We start from the raw sequence: 18538 nt of genomic DNA, 5'->3' as shown, positions 1-18538 counted from the left end.
CCTGAGTACACCCCAGTGTATTTAACAGGTAAATGTGGGCTCCTGAAGTTGATGGGGGGTCTCCAGATCCCAGCCTGCTCAGGCAGCGTTTCCTGTCTCTCAAGACTTGTTCTCTATCCTGCTCTGTATTCTATCTCAAGGGATGTTAGTATTTCTTGAGATCAGCCTCAAAAATTCAGAGATGTATGCAAACCTTCTTAATTTGTCTTTATGCATTATGGGCCTGCAACCAATACTTAAAAACAAACAAACAAAAAAAACTATTGGAAGCTTTTTGTTAACCTTCTTTCCTAGAGGAGATGAATCTCACATGCTTATTAACTCTTTGTTGACATGTCTTGAATGATTCCATTCCGATTCTGAGATGCCCTGCTTCAGACATCAAAATTTAGAGAGCCAATTTTGAAGAGCTTAGTTTTGTCACTTTTCTGTCCTTTTGCCTGGTGAACATATTAGGTATTTTCCTATTGCTGACCTTTTTTCTTTGCCCCGGAGTTATTACTATGTTTAGATAAACATGATCCAAAGACTGTGAGGTCCTGGAGGATTGAAACAGGCCGACCAAGTAGATGATAATTGTATTCATGAGCTGAGATAGAAAGCAAGCTGCAAAACAAAATGTATCCAGGTGGGTTTTCTCCTGTATCTCGCCCAGTGCCTGGCACCCAGTGAACGCTCGATAAACTTTTCATCCCTAGAACGCGTGTCAGGTGTGACAATTCCATCTGCTATTGGGGCAAGGAAGGGATGAAGTTATTTCCATTGCAGCGGATATGGGCCCATCATTTGTGGTCAGTCTGATTTGGGAAGAGGCCCAGGGGAGTGTGCAGGTGAGGAAGGTCAGCGTCCTTTCTTGCTAAAGCACAACCTGGCAGCCTCTGCTTCTCCTTGGCGCAAGGACCTGACCAGAATGGGGAAGACTGGGAGTATTCTTTTGTTGCTTAATTCACACCAGTGATAGGTTTGTGCATCTTGAGTTTGATGACCATTGAATGACCACTCGATAACCACACTGGGATCATTTTAGATTCAATGCCAGTTATCTAAGAAACTCTGAAAAAAATCAAGACATAAATAACTCATAAGCTGAATTTGTGGCTTTTGTGGATATATTTATTTATACTTTTCAAAAGCAGTAAGTCTACAGCTCTAAGACACTCAAAATGACATTCTTTGCTTCCTTTGACCACAGAAGCCACACGTCTGCGTCATTACCAGGAGGTTGTGTTGAGGAGGTTGTGATCTTCCTACTGGTCTTTCAAAAAAGCAAAAACAAACGAATCCAAAAACTCTGGTGTTGGTTGCAATGCATATATCAGTTAGGTTCTTTAACTCTCACCAAAGGATTTTTACCTTATTCTCAGCTTGTCTTGTTACTTGGCAACATGGTGGATCTATCAGAAGGTGTCACCTCAAGTGCTCTGATCTGTGATTTCTGTAATCATATTTAGGTTTTCTTTTTTTAATGTTCCTCGTCACATTTTTTCCTAATATGGCGTATATTTGGTTGGCTCTTTGCCAGCCATTTGGAAGGTACCCATTCTGTCTTAAATTATGCCAATTGTGCCTCAAAGGTTTTTTTTTTTTTAAAGATTGCTGACACAGGTTCATTGGTCTTTGAATGCATTGGGGTTTTTAAATTATTATTATTTCTATATATTTTCCCAGGTAACTCAGTAGCATGTATCTCCTCACTCCCCTTCCAGCACAGCCTAAGCTCCCCCTCCCATAGTCTATGTACTGTGCAGACGGCCTGATCCCAGATTAGACTTTGCTAATGGATCATGGTAATTTTTCTCACTGAGCTGGGATTGGACTCAGCACTGGCCTTACTCAGGGTTCTAGGCATCCACCCCCATTCCACTGGAGTTGACACTTGAGATGAAACCAGTATCCCATTTCTGCTCTAGTACTTTTCCTAGACACCTTATCTTAAAATGTAGTATTTTTCACTTATAGGAATATAAAATATTTTAGTGACTATTTGAAAATTAACTCCCTATCTTCCTCTTGCTCAAGTTGCCTAACTAGCTCTGCCATTAGTCTTGCATGAGAAAGAATGACTGATAACGTTTAAGGCCTGCCTTTCCTTCCTTCTCAGACCTGACTGTTCATTTGGGAGAGACTTTTTTATCATTTGGGGTAGAATTCAGCCATATCTCCTAAGTGTCAAAGTTGCATCATTTTTAGATTCAATAAAAGTCACAGAATTTTCATAAATCTTAAAATGAATGTCCTCTGGTGAGTTCTACTAGGTCTTAGTAATAAAAAAATCAACAATTAGCCATCAGTGTAGTTTCTGGTATCTAGACTGGGGTCATTAAAATAAGTGGCACAGCCATGGGATGGGCATCACCTTCTATATATAGATACAAACCTGAATGTTCATTTTGAGAAAATGTGTTAAGATTTCCTTGACATTTTGGCTTAAAATGTCTGCTTTACAATAGAATTAGAACAGTATAGATCTTGAGGTCTTGGACAAAGTCTCCCTCATCTTTATGAGATGCAGCTCTCTGCATATGGTGGCATCTAGTGCTCAATAAATATTTGATGAATGAGTCAATGAATGATTGGAGTATCATACATTATGGTTTGGCTTTAAATAAACAAGGTCAAATTATTTGGCTTATGGAAAAGGACTTAATTTTATTGTCTCAGTCATCAGTACATCTGAGTTGCCTACTTTCTGGGACTTTAAGTAGTAAGAGAATAGAATGGGTAGCACGGGTGGGATGGACGCTCACTAATTTGTTAGTGGGGCTAGTGTCATAAGTAGACTTTTTTTTTTTTTTGTCTTAGTAAAATTTCGGAAAGGTCTCTTTTCTTACCTTTTCCTTAATCTGAAATATATTTCTGACATCTGCAAATATTCAGGGCCTCTTGTGGCATTGTACTCTAGAATAAGAAAAAAATAGGCCTCTTGGGTGGGGACGTACCTTGTTATCTCTAGCTTACTCTCCAGTACCTTCGCATTCTCCCGCATGGCCTTGAACCACATTCCCAATTGAGGATCTGCTCTAGTCAACATGTGAATCTTAAAAATCTCAGATTTGCCAGTTGTACATTAAATAGTCAAACCAAACATTTTATTTAAACATGATACACATATCCCTTTGGAAATTAGCAGAATTTTCTGCCGAAGCTCATGGTTGTTATCTTGGGACATCTTTCACGGAAAGGTTGCCACATGAGTGAAGCCTTGTTTCGATTTTAACAATTCTCAGCTTAGGGCTGAATCCCTGAGACTTCAGTGTGCAGCCATCAGTTGAGGTAGAAAGCATATGGTGCTTAGTGTCTAGAAACCATTTCAAATGCCTGTTCTTAGAACCTTATTGCAGTCTGCTTAAATGTACTTTTTCAAAATAGATTTTTAATGTTTATTTTCTGAATAGCTTGGATTTGCAACTAAAGAGAAAAGCAGCTCTTAAAAAAAAAGATTATATCAGAGGGGGAAAAGTTGCATCTAATGCTGTGTGATGGTTGCTATGGTGATGATTGAATGTAAATTTCAGTTTATGTAAAACCCTGCTAAGGTTTTGATTGGAGACCTGAGGTGAGGCTTGGTGTCAGTTGGTGAAGTGGCTAAAAAGCATCCATTAATGAGGGGGGGAGGGAAAGATGGGATCACACAGCTCTATCCCCACCCAGGTATCATGTTGTCACAGACTAATCTCATAACAGTGACTGAAGCAGTACAAATTGGAGCGTGGAGCAAAAAAATGGTGCTTCTCTTCTCCCTTGACAATTTCTTCCCGGAGGAGAGCTTCCTGGGAGAGGGGGCAGCTCTTGCAAAGTTGAGCTCCCAGGTGCCCGTTTCGTTGGTTTTAAGTAGGTATTTGATTGTGGGAAAGGTGATTCGAACACCAGATTGAGGAGCTGGGCTGAGGACCTTTGTAGACCTTCTAACCTCAATTTCCCATGTCTGAGGACTTGCACATAGCAGCAAGAAGGGGGTGGGGGAACAGCAAAGAGGTTAAACGCATCCTGTTACCCTAAAGCTTTCAGGCATTAGAATTGTAAATCCACCTGGAGAGCAAGCTTTTTTGCCTCTTAAATTAAGCAATTTAATCTAAGAAGGAACAGTTATGGATCCGTGAGTAACCAAGCTGGTTACAAACTAGCATTTTTTTCTCCGAATCTTACTCTTTAGTGCTACCTACTTAACTCTTCAGTGTTTATGTGTAGTTGCTCTAACAGTAACCCTCCCATATATTTAATTATTATTTAAAATTGTGTGTGTATGCTTTTTAAAGAGGATAAGATTGAAAAAGCATACCAGTTGCTTTCCATTCAGCACATCTGCAGCAACTGGGTCTTTAGGTCTCTGGGCAAAATGCCAAGTTATCACTGCCCGCCTGGCTAATTGCCGACCAAAATAATGCAGACAGACGTAGATGATCTGTGCTACGAGCATCAGGATAATTTTCAGTGAAGGGATTGAAATTGCTACTATGCATGTCCTAAGTAAAATTGGGAAATAACTGAATTTGCCTTTTGATAACCTTCTGGCTCTTTTTCCTTCAAGCTGCTCCACGATACTTCTGCTCAGCAGCCCCCTTCATATCCAAAGTCACCCATTCTGACTGTGGAAACACCCTTGTAGAGCCCTCTTTTTTTGCTCAAGTAGAAATGCTCCAGTTCCCAGAACAATCTTTATGTGCAACATTCTCTCAAACCTTGTCAAAATCCTCTCTCCAAAATGAGAAGGTAACTGAAGGAATGGTTATTCTTTAATGGTCGTCCTTGAGGAGTGGCTGCTAGATTTTCAGAGCCTCTGGTTTTAGATTTCCTGTCCAATTTTTCTCTGAACTTGAGGCGTATACAGACATCAAATTTATTAGGAGTTTGGTTATTTCTCCCCCAGATTCGTTTGTTGAAATCCTAACTTCTAGTAGTTCGGAATATGATTATACTTGGAGATAGGGTTTTTTAGGAGGTATTTAAGGTTACAGTAAGGGTATTAGGATGGACTCTAATCCAATATGCCTGGTGTCGTTATAAGAAGAGGAGATTAGGACCCAGATATGTGCATGCGCAGAGTAAAGACCAAGTGAGGACACAGCGAGAAGGTGGCCGGCCATCTGCAAGCCAAGGAGAGGGACCTCAGAAGAAACCAAACCTGCCGACCCCTTGATCCTAAACTTGTAGCCTTGATCTTAAACTGGGAGGAAATAGATTTCTGTTGTTGAAGCCCCTTGGTCTGTGGTGTTTTGTTATGGCAGTCCTAGCAAAGTGTAGTGTAAACTCTGACACTTTTTCAAGTGCCTGATTTAAGCTTTGATTGCAGGCATCCATTTCAAAGAGGCATCGCCCTCAAAGATAGCCATATGAAATAAACACAGTGTCGGCCACAGGACCAGATAAAAAGCCACCTCCTCCCGCTGAGGCTCCTTTGTTTTAAAGATCTTGGTTGATTTTGATAACTGACCGTTTGGGCCACTTGCCTTTTTTCTTCCTGCTTTAAATGACCATTCTTTGGTTTTACATTCACCATTAAAGAGTAAGTCTGCAAAACTCCAGTGCCCCATCTTCAACCCCAGTAAAAGAAGAACCCCGGGCCTGTGCCGTCTCTGTCTGTCTCTCTCTTCCCATGACCTCACTGTGTGGCCACAAGTGTGCTATGTAATTTCCAGGTCTTGTAAGTAATAAACGTTTATTTTTTCAAAGTTTCCTTCTGGCCATTGCTGAAGGGCATCTTGTAATCATAATAAGAACCACAAAGGGGGCGCCTGGGTGGCACAGCGGTTAAGCATCTGCCTTCGGCTCAGGGCGTGATCCCGGCGTTATGGGATCGAGCCCCACATCAGGCTCCTCCGCTGTGAGCCTGCCTCTTCCTCTCCCACTCCCCCTGCTTGTGTTCCCTCTCTCGCTGGCGTCTCTATCTCTGTCGAATAAATAAATAAAAAATCTTAAAAAAAAAAAAAAAGAACCACAAAGATTCATCTCGTTGTAACATTGGTTTGGAAAGAGAGAGGTCTGTGGGAAGCTCCTGGGGCCAGGTGAGTGCCCCCAGGCCTTTCTAGCTGATAGCATTGCTGTAGCTAGGCTGAGTCCAGCACAAAACACAAACTAATATAGATTTATAGACAGATAACATGTATAGATGTCTGGGTAGTTATTACACTGGGTGGCAGAAGCATTATTCAAAATTATCTTGGTCTAGTTCAATAGGGATGATCCTAAGTTCTACTCTTAGGTCCATAAAAGCAGTTCAACTGGTGCAGCGTGGCAGAAATCCAACGTGGCAGTAATTTGTGAAAATAAATTGCTGGTTGCCGTTGACTCCTGACTGAGGAGGAAGCAGCAGTATGACGTTGCCACTAAAAGTGATCACAGTATTAAGCCACCATCCTACAGCTCCCCAGTCTTGGAATGTTGGGATTTCACTATATTCCAACGAGGATGATGTTTCACTCCGGGTGCCACCCTTTTAGGGGGAAACTGGCAACTAGAAAATGTCCGGTGAAGGACAAACCTGGAGTTTGGGACCCTGGATGAGCTGTTCCATGGAAGGGGGTGTAGCTGTGTACTGAGTTGCTGGAGAACTTTGTCCGAGGTGGAAGTTGCTGGCAGGCAGGAGGGATGGATTTTATGGTGGAATTTCCAACATTCTTTCTGCCCTGGATCATTAGTGGAGCCAGTGAGTGGACGGCATTCCCCTGTGACAGGTTTTAGGCATGTGATAGCAGTCGGAACAGTCAGAGTCAGGGGAAGAGTTTATATTCCATGCTTGGGGAATCTTTCTCTCTTTTCCTCTGGACCTTGTTGTGGCTGAGTGAACCCGTGGACACCACAGCTGCCATGCTTCCAACCTGAGAGTGAGGCTCATGCTGCAGGATGACAGGATGGAGGAATGGGAGGAACCTGGGGTCTTGATGATGTCGCCGAACTCTTCTCGGGGCAGCCAACCCTCAAATCTGCCCCGACTGCCGGGCTTTCTACTCTGAGAGATAAATGTCCTTACCTGGTGAAGGCTTTGAGTTGGGATTTCCTTTACTTGCAGTGAATCATCTTAACGGACTGTGCAGGGGTTGGGCTGAGGATAAAGATGAGCTTTCCCAGATAATTTGAAATTCCCATTAGTGAAGTAGACAAGAATGGAGACTTTGTCATTGTAAGTATTCAAGTAGAGGTTGACTACGATTTTTAAAAAATCTATTACTGAATAGAATTTTGATCTAAATAATTCTTTAGTGTGTTTCAAACGTGGATGATCTAAGATTCAAAAATAATTCTCACTAAGGTGTGAGTGATCATGAAGCTGAACCTTTCCTCAGGACATTTGCATTATCCCCAGAATGATAACTCAGATGAAGTTTTTATTAGTAGAATGTGGAGGTGGGGGAGGTTTTTGTGCATGAGAACCTTCCAGGTGCTCCTTGCCCACTTCAGATGAGTGAGCATTCTTCGCTGTCCCTACAGGGGGCCTGTGTCTGCCACCCCCACGTTTGGAAGATTGCTGAACCCTGACCAAAGGGGAAATAAACCATATTGTGACTGCTGGATTTGCAAAACATAACATACAGAGGGCCTACAGTATGGAGAGGAAAAGTGAAAAAGAGCAGGGTCTGGTGGCCGGAGAGCTTCCAGAGGGAGGGGCACAGGGGTTGCGTGGCATGGCGGAGTGTGGACACAAGGGTACGTGGATTACAGGGAAGCATTTTTCTATCTGTTGGAACCCCTTTTGAACCCCACCTTCCATAGTTCAAACTAAAAAAATAACAGTTTTATTATTTTAAAACATAAAATTATAATAGAATGTTGACTGTGCTTTGTTTTTTGTTTTTTTTTTTGTTTTTTTTAAAGATTTTATTTATTTATTTGACAGAGATAGAGACAGCCAGCGAGAGAGGGAACACAAGCAGGGGGAGTGGGAGAGGAAGAAGCAGGCTCATAGCGGAGGAGCCTGATGTGGGGCTCGATTCCATAACGCCGGGATCACGCCCTGAGCTGAAGGCAGACGCTTAACCGCTGTGCCACCCAGGCGCTCCTATTTTTTTTTTTTTTAAGATTTTATTTATATGACAGAGAGAGAAGAGAGAACACAAGCAGGGGGAGCAGCAGGCAGAGGGAGAAGCAGGCTTCCTGTAGAGCAGGGAACCGATTGTGGGACTCGATCCCAGGACCCCAGGATCGTGACCTGAGCTGAAGGCAGATGCTTAACCTACCAAGACACCCAGGCATCCCTTGACTGTGCTCTAAAAGCTACAGGGATTCTCCATTTGAATTTATTACCCTGGCAGGACATTTGTAAACACTCCTTCCTCCCCTCTGAGAAGATGTGAATCACTTGGGTAGATTTTTCTTGATTCTGATCCAAATGTTGATTAGGTTTCCGGTGGTTTCTGTAATTAAATATAAAATAACGGTGAAAACTGTATTTTGCTCTTATGCCTGTGATTCTGAAGCAGAAAGTGTGCTCTTATGCTGTGTATCTCCGAGTCCTGCACTTGCCCGGACTGGGCTTGTTGGGGAGAAATGTTCCCAGAAGGTCAGAGGATCACATGGCAGGTGGGATGTCACCCAGAGTGTCAGGGTTGGACAGGGCCCCTGAAATCAAATTGTGTTGTCCACTGTGTCTTAACACAGAGGCAGACAGCTGGGAGTGGGAACGTGACTCATCGGGGCCGGGTGGTTAACGGATCGTTGACCTGAGGGTCGAAGTGTGCGAATGCCCAGGTTTTACTTCGGGGTATCATTTTTCAAACATTTCGATTTGCGAGGAAACCAAATGTGATTGATTTTTCAGTTGGTGAGAGGGATCAATGCAAAGGCAATCAATGCAATGCAGGAGGCAAAGATGATGCGGAGAAGCCAATTACTAAGCTTGTTAATATGTTTATGTTTAATGGGGGCAGAAGATGGCCCAGCCAGCATTTCTCCCTGGTGGTGGGAATTCTCTGTCCTGGACATTGGCTATGTCTGGTGTCAAGCTGACCCTCGTGCTTTCCTAGTCTGGTTAGGGATCCAGAGGAGAGAAAGAAGTCTCATTCAGAGCTGGGCTCCGTGTTCATGTTGGAGGCCATGTGAGCAAGAGGCCAGCCTGTTTACTGCTGGGAGGCTTTCTTTCCTTCCACTTCACAGAGTGACCTTCCCTTCCCTCAGATGGAAAGGCCGGGAAGATTCCACCAGTTCTTTTATTTTGTGCCCTTGGCTTTCCAACCTCTGACTGAAACAAGGCGGCCTGTGTTGGAATCCAGCTCCAACACAAAGTTAAAATTTCTTGAAAAAGTTCCGGTAAAATGGAAATTCATCATTCTGGAAGGTACAGTTTGAGCAGCTCTGTCAAGCTATTAATTATTAAACAAAATCAATATTTTTTTAGTTTAATTTTGACTCTTTAGTTAGAAAAACTGAACGTCATTCCTTCAAAGACAATCCCCCCAAGATAAAAAAATCCCAGTGTGTTTTCGGTGACCTTCTGGGAAATGGGGGCTTGGCAAAAAGGCCTCTGAAGTGGTGGTAGAAGAGGTAAGAGTATGTTTTCTCGTTTGTCTGGGGGCTCTTTTCGCGGTTGGTTCTTAGTTGGTACGGCCACCAAAGCCTGAGGGCAGCGAGGCTGGGAGAGACCCAGGGAGCTGAACTGGGGCCGTCACAGCTGTGAGTGCTCGAGGTCATAGCCAGCCCAGCAAGTGGACACTCTGTGACTCCAGTCAGATGGAGGGGCCAGGAGCCAGCGGTAGCCAGGCAATGACCGCTACCAGAAAGCTGGCCACGGTTGTAAGAAAACAATTAAGGCCCCAGAGACAAAGGCAAGCAAACCGTCCCCCGGCAGGTGCTCAGAATGCCTGTGGCACTGTTGAGTCCTGTCTCTCCGAGCTCAGGGACCATCCTGTTCTTGGGGGGGAAGGTGTGCTGACCACGGCTTCCTTAATAGGCAGACAGCTGGCAGAGGGCAGGCTGCAGACAAACCACAGCAAGTGGAAGAGAAGAGGAGGTGTGTGTGGCTATAGGTGGATTCTGGCACGCTACAACCCCCCTTGGCCTCCCCTCCAGGAAACAGCCAGATAGGGAAGTCCCCTGGGACCTTTCATTTGTAGACAAACTGGTTTGGTTGTTTAAATCATGATACTGCCTAACCCTGGTTCAAGGCTTATGTCCTTTGTCCCTACAGTAGACTCACAAGACTCAAACACAAGTGTGCAACCATGGGAGCTGTTTTCACATCCTGATTGCTAATAGAAGTGCTTCATTATTCATATAAACATAGAGAAACAGCAGCTGCCTCTTATGAAGCGCTTACTATGTGTCAGGCGTGGTCTGCAACAGCAACAATCCCGAGAGGTCGGAATTGTAATTTCCATTTGGCAAAGAAGGAAAACGAGGCTTTGAGAGATTGCACAACTTGCCTAAGGTAACCAGCTAGTAAGAGGTGGGATTCAACCTAAACTGTCTGGACCCTAAATCCAGGGCTGTTAAGGACTACCGTATATGTGGTTGCCCTGAAAATGTGCCTGGCAGGCCTCTGGCTGAGTGGAATTGACCAGGTGCCCCAGGGCTACACTCCAAACCCAAAGCAGCATTGGCCCAAGGCTCCTGCGACACTCCCCTCCCCCCACCAGCCAACGACTGAGCATGGCAGGGCTACTGCAGCAGGCTGGCTCCTGGGAGACATGGGACTCGTCTGGTGTCCCCCTTCAGCTTGAGAGCTCCTTGAGAGGCTTGCGGCACTTCCCTTAGACCGCTCAGTGGTCTGGGATGCTCGCACCCATCCTTCCTTCCCCCTCTTCCTTATCTGGCCTCAGACCATGTGATGGTTTCCCTGGCTTTCCTCCCTGTTTTCTGCCATGGGTACTTTCCCTGATGTAATCCTTGCATATTTAATTCCATTTCGGTGTTTGCTTTTTGGAAGACCTGGGCTAACACAGCATGTGTCCCATGTTGAATTTCCAGGGCAGCTTGGCTCAGCCTGCTGGCATACGCCGGGGAGGTCAAACGATTTCCTGTTTCTCTCCAGACGCCGCACTAAAAGCCCCAGGGCACAAAGCCCAGTGTTGTTCCTCCCTGTTGTATTTTCTCCCCGGTAGTTACTTAGGTGATCAGTCTTATTTATCGATTCATCCATTCATTTAAGAAGCATTTATTGATTTTCACTATGTTCTAGGCTCTGGGATCAAAAGACGAATGTCAGGGAATCTGCCCTGAAAGGAATCACAGTCTAGTGGAAGAACAATTTGGTCAACAGATTAACAATACTAATTGCTAATGACTCCCCTGTGCTTACTCTCTGTCGGGTATTCTTCGAGTGTTGCATAGGAATCAACTTGTCATATACTTAAAACTGCTATGGGAGATCGGTGGTATGATGATGTCCCTTTGCACACGGGGCAGCTGAGGCACACACAGGGAAGTGGCAGTGTTGGGGTCTGGACGCAGGCAGAAGAGCCCTTGCACTTGCTGCTCTGCTCCACTGGCCCTGACCGTGCTGCCTGTTATGAGTGTGACCAGGGCTGGGGACTCATCAATTGCCACACGGAGAACCATCTCACTGGATGATCTGGTGGGCCCACGATGCCTCTTTCGTTGTGAAGAATCACGGCTTGCTGCCGGTGCCTGGGAGTAGCCTGATCTCTGTTGTTTCCTGTCTCCTTGGCTACCAGGAGCATCCCTGGGCCGTCTAACACTCACTTCCTGGGTCTGGCTCTGGACAGATGAGATGTACGCGCCTGCCCGTTTCTACACGGGTACTCGTTTTGTAGAACTCTCATTCGGTAAATGAGCAATAACAAAAACAACAAATACTTAACTTTGGCACTTTTTAGTGTTCCAAGGGCTTCTGCGTTTGTCACTTAATCCCAGCGAGCCTGTGCAGCAGGCCAGGCAGGTATATGAATACTCTCATTTTAAAAGAGAGGAAATTGAAGCTTAGGAAAGTCATGATTACCCAGTCAGTGGTAGCGGTGGGATTTGAATCTAGGCCCCTGTGGTTTTGCTGACTGCAGTCTTCCAGAACCCCACCAACAGGTGCATTTATGTTGCTAGAAAATAGGATATAATATCTACAGAACTTTGCCTTTAGTGGTGCACGTTTTAATTGCTAGGGTGGGAGGCAATCAGCAGCCCCTGGGTTAAAAGAGTTTCTATTTTGACCCATAATTATTTAAGCAATTTGGAGTGCCATCTTGTTGTTCTGTATTTTTTTTAAAGGCGATTACTGAGGAAAAGCCTGCCCCCACCCCAGTTTGACCCTACTCTAAGTCCAGATGCAGCCTTTCAGGTTGAGGAGGGAAAGTTAGGCTTCCTAAAAACGGAAAGTGAAACTGACCAGTCCGATTTCCAGTTCTAACTGGTAGAATGCTAACGGTCAGCACCAGCGGGAAAAGTAAACCTCACCTCAGCCTTTCTTGTAAGTGTGACGGCAGAGTGGTAGAGAGGAAAAACAAAAGTTTTCTTCACAATTTCGTGAGCTCATTTCTATTATCAAGGGGCGCTTGGGGGGCTCAGTCGGTTAAGCGTCTGCCTTCAGCACAGGTCATGAACTTGGGGTCCTGGGATCTGGTCCTGAGTCCACTCCCTGCTCAGCGGGGAGTCTGCTTCTCCCACTACCTCCCTCCCACCCCCCGCTCGTGCTCTCTCTCTCCCTCTCTTTCTCAAATAAATAAAATCTGAAAAAAAAAAAAAAAAGAGTTGCCTTTGGCCTCTGAGTTCTTGGCTGTGTGAAAATAAACGGCATTTTTGTGGCCTGCCCCAGACAAAGCCCATTTGTCTGTCCTCACACCAGTAAATCCAGACGTCAATGTCTGTTTAGATTAGAATTGATTCCTGAACCAGGAAACTCAGAAGAGGCTGTTTAAAGGGTAGTTATTAATGGCCTCATTACAAGCCTGTGTCCTGCCATTTGAACGAAATTTACGTAGAGAGAGGAAGCACATTTATAAGTATCGGAAAGAGATGAAGAAAGAGGAAACCTTCATGGGGGCTGTGGTACCTCCTGCTTGGTTAGCAACACTGGGGTTTCCTGAACAATGAAACAGGGGCCTGCAGGCCTCCAGCCCTGAGAGTCCTGGTAGAGACCCTTCTCCCCAGTGGTGGCTTTTGGAACACAGGTATGGACAGTGCCTCTTAAGGATCTTGATAAACTTGGCCCCTGAAAGCAGTGTTTGGAGCATTCCCAGAGATGCTGGGTCCAGGGTAGAGGTGGTCTTCTGCAGCCCTTCCCAGATTGATGTCAGAGACTGGTTGAGAGAACTTCTGTCTGTGGCCAGGAAGCAGCTCACCTGGAGGAATTATTTCTCCACTGGGGTCCTCTTTCTTGAGATCAGCCAGTCCTTCAGCCAGGGAACTGGTTAGGAGATGGGAACCTTGAGTTCTAAATGTGGTTCTACCATTAAACCCACTGCCGGTGACCAAGGGCGAGTCCGTTCACGTCCTCGTGCGCTCCGTTTGCCATCTGCAAAGTGGGAGATAGTCACATTGGTCACAGGTGCCTAAGGCCACTGAAGGGAAGAAGTGAGAACAAATTAAGCCCTTCTGAGGCACTGAGCAGTGTGAGAACTCCAGATAACCCCTGGCTTCTTGGATGAAAATGGAGCAGGTTGGCTCGAGCACTCAGGGAGGTTTTCTGGAGGTCGAACTTGGAAGAGGGCTAGAGAGGCCCAGCAAGGCTGGGGGGTACGAGTGCTGTTGTCAAGGTCTCTTCGGTTGTCATGGCAGCCACAGCTGTGGGGCTATTTTTATTCAAGCTGAAGTGCAGGTAGGGTTGCTGTTGGGGAGGGGAAGGGAAGAGCCGTCATCTTTGCTTTAAAGCAAAACAAAACTAACACTTTGAATAGTTCACTGAGAGCCACCGGGTGGGGGTTAGATAGAGATCTGAGAGACCTGAGGTCTCCTCTCCTCCTGCCCAGCTCCCTTGTCCTGAACTTCAAATACTTGGACGAGGGCCAGAGGAATTACCTGGTGAAGGAAGGAAAAAAGATTCCTGGTCCATGTGAGTTGGAAAAGACTGGCGTTGATGTATAGTAGAGTCCAGAACCCTCTACCTAGCGCTGCAGACCCACTGATGTGTAGTGAAACCGGGCAGCCTCGGATACCTGCAGCTGGCACAGAACATCTGGATGGCAAAGCAGATTGGATGTGACAGGTGAGCTGGCGAGTGTTGGGAAACTCAGCAACACTGACTACCTCGGGCAGCCAGCCTGGGCTTGTGGGAGGAGTGGACTCGTTCTTGCTCCCCCTTTCTAGTCCTTTCTCCTTGTTTCCAGGGAGGCAGAGTGGCCGCCATGGCTTTATTTAAAGTCTGAGTTGGGGATATGCCTGCAGGACTCTGCCTTACCTTTTCAGCATCATGAGGATGATGATGGTGATGAAGGTGACAAGGACAACGATTGATGTCACTTTAATGAACTACACTAACACCACTAAATAATCCTCCTGCCCCTCTCCCCCACCCCGACTTTAATGCCAGTAAGATATGTGGTGGGTAAGGCTTTTCTCTGACTTTCCTACCATCGTTCTGACTGATGACTGTGTTACTTAGCCGGGGTTGGTGACTTGCGGCTTGGGTATACTTGTCACCCTGTTGGGAGCTTTTTAAGTGAAAGGAGTTCATCGGACAGGAAATTCAGTACCCATTAACCAAGGTGGGTAAACAAGGGGGGAGAAAGACCCATGGGTGATGACTAAAATGAATAAGCAGTCTTGATGTTTGCCAGGAAGCCAGGGGGGTGGTATTGAAACTCAAAACCTGAGTCCCACCATTGCCAGCCTCTCACTTCACCCCAGAACCCACATGCTCCTGCCGGGAGGGCAAAAGCTCCTTCATTTGGATCCACACATTTGGAATTTGGGGATAAGGCCAGGCCTGAGGTCTCCCTTTGCGCTTTCTAAGGACACAATAATAACCATGACACTGATTTTCTAAGCTAATAGCTTAGAAGCAAGATACATGGTGGGAGAAATGTTTAGTCTACTTAAGAATCATTTTTTAAAGCATTTTGTGAACCATGCTTGTGGTATACTTTCAGACATCGGGTTAATTATAGCATCTCATTTGCTCATGAAAGCAGATAGAGCAGGATGTTGGCTGGGTAGCAGTTAGCCACTAGTTTATGTTGTTATGTATTTGGAGGCACTGTTTGCTCCAGTTTGTTTGTTATATATTTGGAGGGTGTGATGGGTGGTCAGCCACTCCCCTTCTCGATTCTAAGATTTACAAAAGAGCTGACATATTCTGCTTGTGTCTCTGGGATTATTTCAGAAAACAAGCAAAGTTCTTCCACTTTTAGAAAAATAAAGCTATATTTTCAGTCTATGTTTTATAAGCTTTCCTTTTCTCATGAATAGTGTTTGCTGGCAGGTCTTTGATACACAACTAAAGTCCTTGAATGGCATTCAGGGTCCTCTCTGACCCTTGGGTACCCTTTCCCCTCTCACCCTATATACAAGGTGCCCCCACGTTGCTTCCTGTAGCTCAAACACATCATTTGCTGTCAAGCCTTGTGCCTTTAATCATGCCCTTACCTCTGCCAGGAAAGTCATTCTGACCCCATGTCAGCATTCTCTGTGCCTTTCAAGGCCTTACTTGCCATTACTTTGGGTATGTCCTTCCTACTCTGGTCCTCTGGTGGCCATAAACTGTGTTTTATTTATAAATTCCTGCTTATCTCTCGTTGTTTGTTTTTAAGTTATTCCTGTTCTCATTTGTCTCTGGAAGTTGAGAGAAGCTCTCCTGTGTTTCTCGCCTGTGTGGTCCCCCTACTGTCAGGGAGGCCAGAAATGTTCTCATCCCTACATTTCTTAGGGGTCTTAGGATAGGCTTTGAATATTTATTATTTGTGGATAGGCAATGAATGTATGTTGAAAGAATAAAGGAATGAGTTATGACTTATTTTATGAATTTAAATGGAAATGTACTGGGGTGCCTGGGTGGCTCAGTCGTTAAGCCTCTGCCTTCGGCTCAGGGCGTGATCCTAGAGTCCTGGGATCGAGCCCCACATTGGGCTCCTCCGCTGGGAGCCTGCTTCTTCCTCTCCCACTCCCCCTGCTTGTGTTCCCTCTCTCGCTGTCTCTCTCTCTCTGTCAAATAAATAAATAAAATCTTTAAAAAATAATAATAATAGGGGCGCCTGGGTAGCACAGTCGTTGAGCGTCTGCCTTCGGCTCAGGGCGTGGTCCCCGCGTTCTGGGATCGAGCCCCATGTCGGGCTCCTCCGCTGGGAGCCTGCTTCTTCCTCTCCCACTCCCCCTGCTTGTGTTCCCTCTCTCGCTGGCTGTCTCTTGGTCACATAAATAAATAAAAAATCTTAAAAAATAATAATAATAAATGGAAATGTACCTTTTTCATCATCCAAATGCTATTTGACTCAATGTAAGTTAACTTGCATTCTTCATTCTTCAGGAAGTTTTTTTCAACTTCCTGAACCTCTGTTTTATTTTTCCTGTGCCAGCACTTTTTAAACACTTGGAAACTTAACTTACTTCATTGAGGTGCAGTTACGGTCTCACCACACAGGCTGGTGTTTGCTGGTAAGGGATTCCGTAGTTCTCTCAGGTTTTCCACGAGGAGCCTCCTCTTTCCAGTTCAGCTGTAAGCTGCTGCTGCTGCTGCTTCTTCTTCTTTTTTATGATTTTATTTATTTGAGACAGACGAGAGAGAGAGAGCATGAGCAGGGGTGGGGTGGGGTGGGGAGCAGCAGAGGAAGAGGGAGAAGCAGACTCCCCGCCGAGCAGGGAGCCCGAAGCAGGGCTCGATCCCAGGACCCTGGGATCATGACCTGAATCGAAGGCAGACACTTAAGCCACTGGGCCACCCAGGTGCCCCATCAGCTGTAAACTTCTTAAGGCCAAGACTATAGAGCACTCACGCTTGGGACTCCCCAGTGGGTCCCATGTCAGACATATTCAGTAGATACTTGCTAGGTGATTTGGAAGCTTGGGCTTCAGAACGTTTTATGTTGGTCTTTCACATATCTTTGTTTTACAGTTTCATCATGGTGGCTTAGGTAGGATGGGTGAGAATCATAATACGTGAGAAGTTTCATCCTGAGTGGAAGAGCCACTGGAAGTTTCTCCAGACTTCAGGCAACTTTCTATATTCCTGCTTCATCCGTGTGATAGTTAATGTGGGTCCCTGACCCAGGATGCAAATGCAGAGGGAACATGGCCCCGTTCTTTCATGGACCCTGCCACCAGGGTTGCTTGGCTATTCATTTCTGTATTCCAAGAAATCTCTGACTCTTCTTCACTTTTTCTTTTATCAGCTGCTCTAGAAATCTTGGACTCAATTGATGATCTCCTGTTTTATTCCAGCCCATGGATATACATTTCCCAATGATCCCAACTGGACCGGCCCCAATGATCATTTTTGTTTCATTCCATTTGGGGTGAGATTGGTAGAGAGTTCTTCATTCTCTGCTAAAATGTGTCTCCTTAATTTCTTTCTTTGTTCACTTTTTTTTTCCTTTTCATCTTAAACTTGAAGAAAATAATTCAACATGTTTATGCTACAGGCCTTCTTCTTCTCTTCCTCCCTTCGCTTTACCTTATTTTAAAAATCACTAGTAAATTTAGCTTAACATAATGGCAACAGTATAGCATAATTCAGCTTTCCTCAAACTTTGGTCATTTGAGAATCATCAACATGGTTTTTGGTTTATCTTTTTCAACAGATTTATGCATGTATGTATGTATTTATTTTATTTACTTATTTTGTTTTCCTTTTTTTATAGTTTCATTGAGATATAATTCATATGCCATGCAATTCACCCATTTAAAGTGTAAAATTCAATGTTTTTTTTTTGGTATATTACATTACCAATTTTTTAAAGTGTGGCAATATATATATAACATATTTGTCATTTTAACCAATTGTAAGCATACAGTTCGGTGACATTAATTACATCCATGGTGTCACACAGCCTTCACCACAGTCTATGTCCATTGTACTAGCAACCATATTTTCTTTGAGTCATTTCATGGTTTTTTATTTAAGTAAATTTATTTTAAAAGGAAACTGTGCCACTATAATGGAAAAACCAGTTATCTCTAAATATAAAAAGAAGGTAACTTTAAAAATAGAGACAATAAAAATCAAACAGTGATATTAAGTTTTATAAGTGGTATTAAGTACTATATAACAGTGGCATTTAGTAAATGCCAGTAAGTTCTACTGGATACTCATGCTTACGGAAAGAAGTGTGTGGGGTTAAGGCGTTGTTCTTGCCATTTGTACAAAGGGAGAAAAAGAAAGCCATGTGAAAGCGATATTCAAGGCATCCTCTCACCCTACCAAGCCTTCTTCTCGATATAAGTGGGGTTGAAAGAATTGAAAGGGGGTTGTTTTCTACCATGTGGTTCAGTGTTACTGAATATTTGCTATACACTTTGGAATCATCTCCTATACAGCAGGTTACGTGGTTCACAGTGTGGAAAACACTACCAAAGTGCATGAGAGCATGGATTTGGGGTTAAAATTTCATACAGGCAGCTCCTATGTGATTTGGACAACTTACTTAAATTTCTGTGCCCCAGTTTTCTCATCTGTGAAATGGGCAGAATCATATCAATCCCTTAGTTGTGATAAAGTGGAATCATTTAT

The 18538-nt window shown here is 44.5% G+C and overlaps 1 protein-coding gene across 5 annotated transcripts in view; it reads left to right on the top strand.

Moving 5' to 3' along the window:
* PIK3AP1 (phosphoinositide-3-kinase adaptor protein 1) overlaps positions 1–18538 on the top strand; it is a 114456-nt gene that overhangs the window by 29318 nt on the left and 66600 nt on the right. The window contains exon 1 of one of the 5 annotated variants that reach the window (XM_034663057.1): positions 13773–14083. The exons of the other annotated variants lie outside the window; for them this stretch is intronic. The gene's annotated coding sequence lies outside the window, so the exon portion shown is untranslated. Of the gene's footprint in view, positions 1–13772; positions 14084–18538 lie in introns of those variants that run through there. 5 annotated transcript variants of the gene reach the window in all.

The sequence above is a fragment of the Ailuropoda melanoleuca genome, chromosome 6 (genome assembly GCF_002007445.2).
Source record: "Ailuropoda melanoleuca isolate Jingjing chromosome 6, ASM200744v2, whole genome shotgun sequence".
NCBI classification, from domain to species: Eukaryota; Metazoa; Chordata; class Mammalia; order Carnivora; family Ursidae; genus Ailuropoda; species Ailuropoda melanoleuca.
Note: the sequence above shows the minus strand (reverse complement) of the source record. Positions and strands in the feature narration are given on the sequence as shown.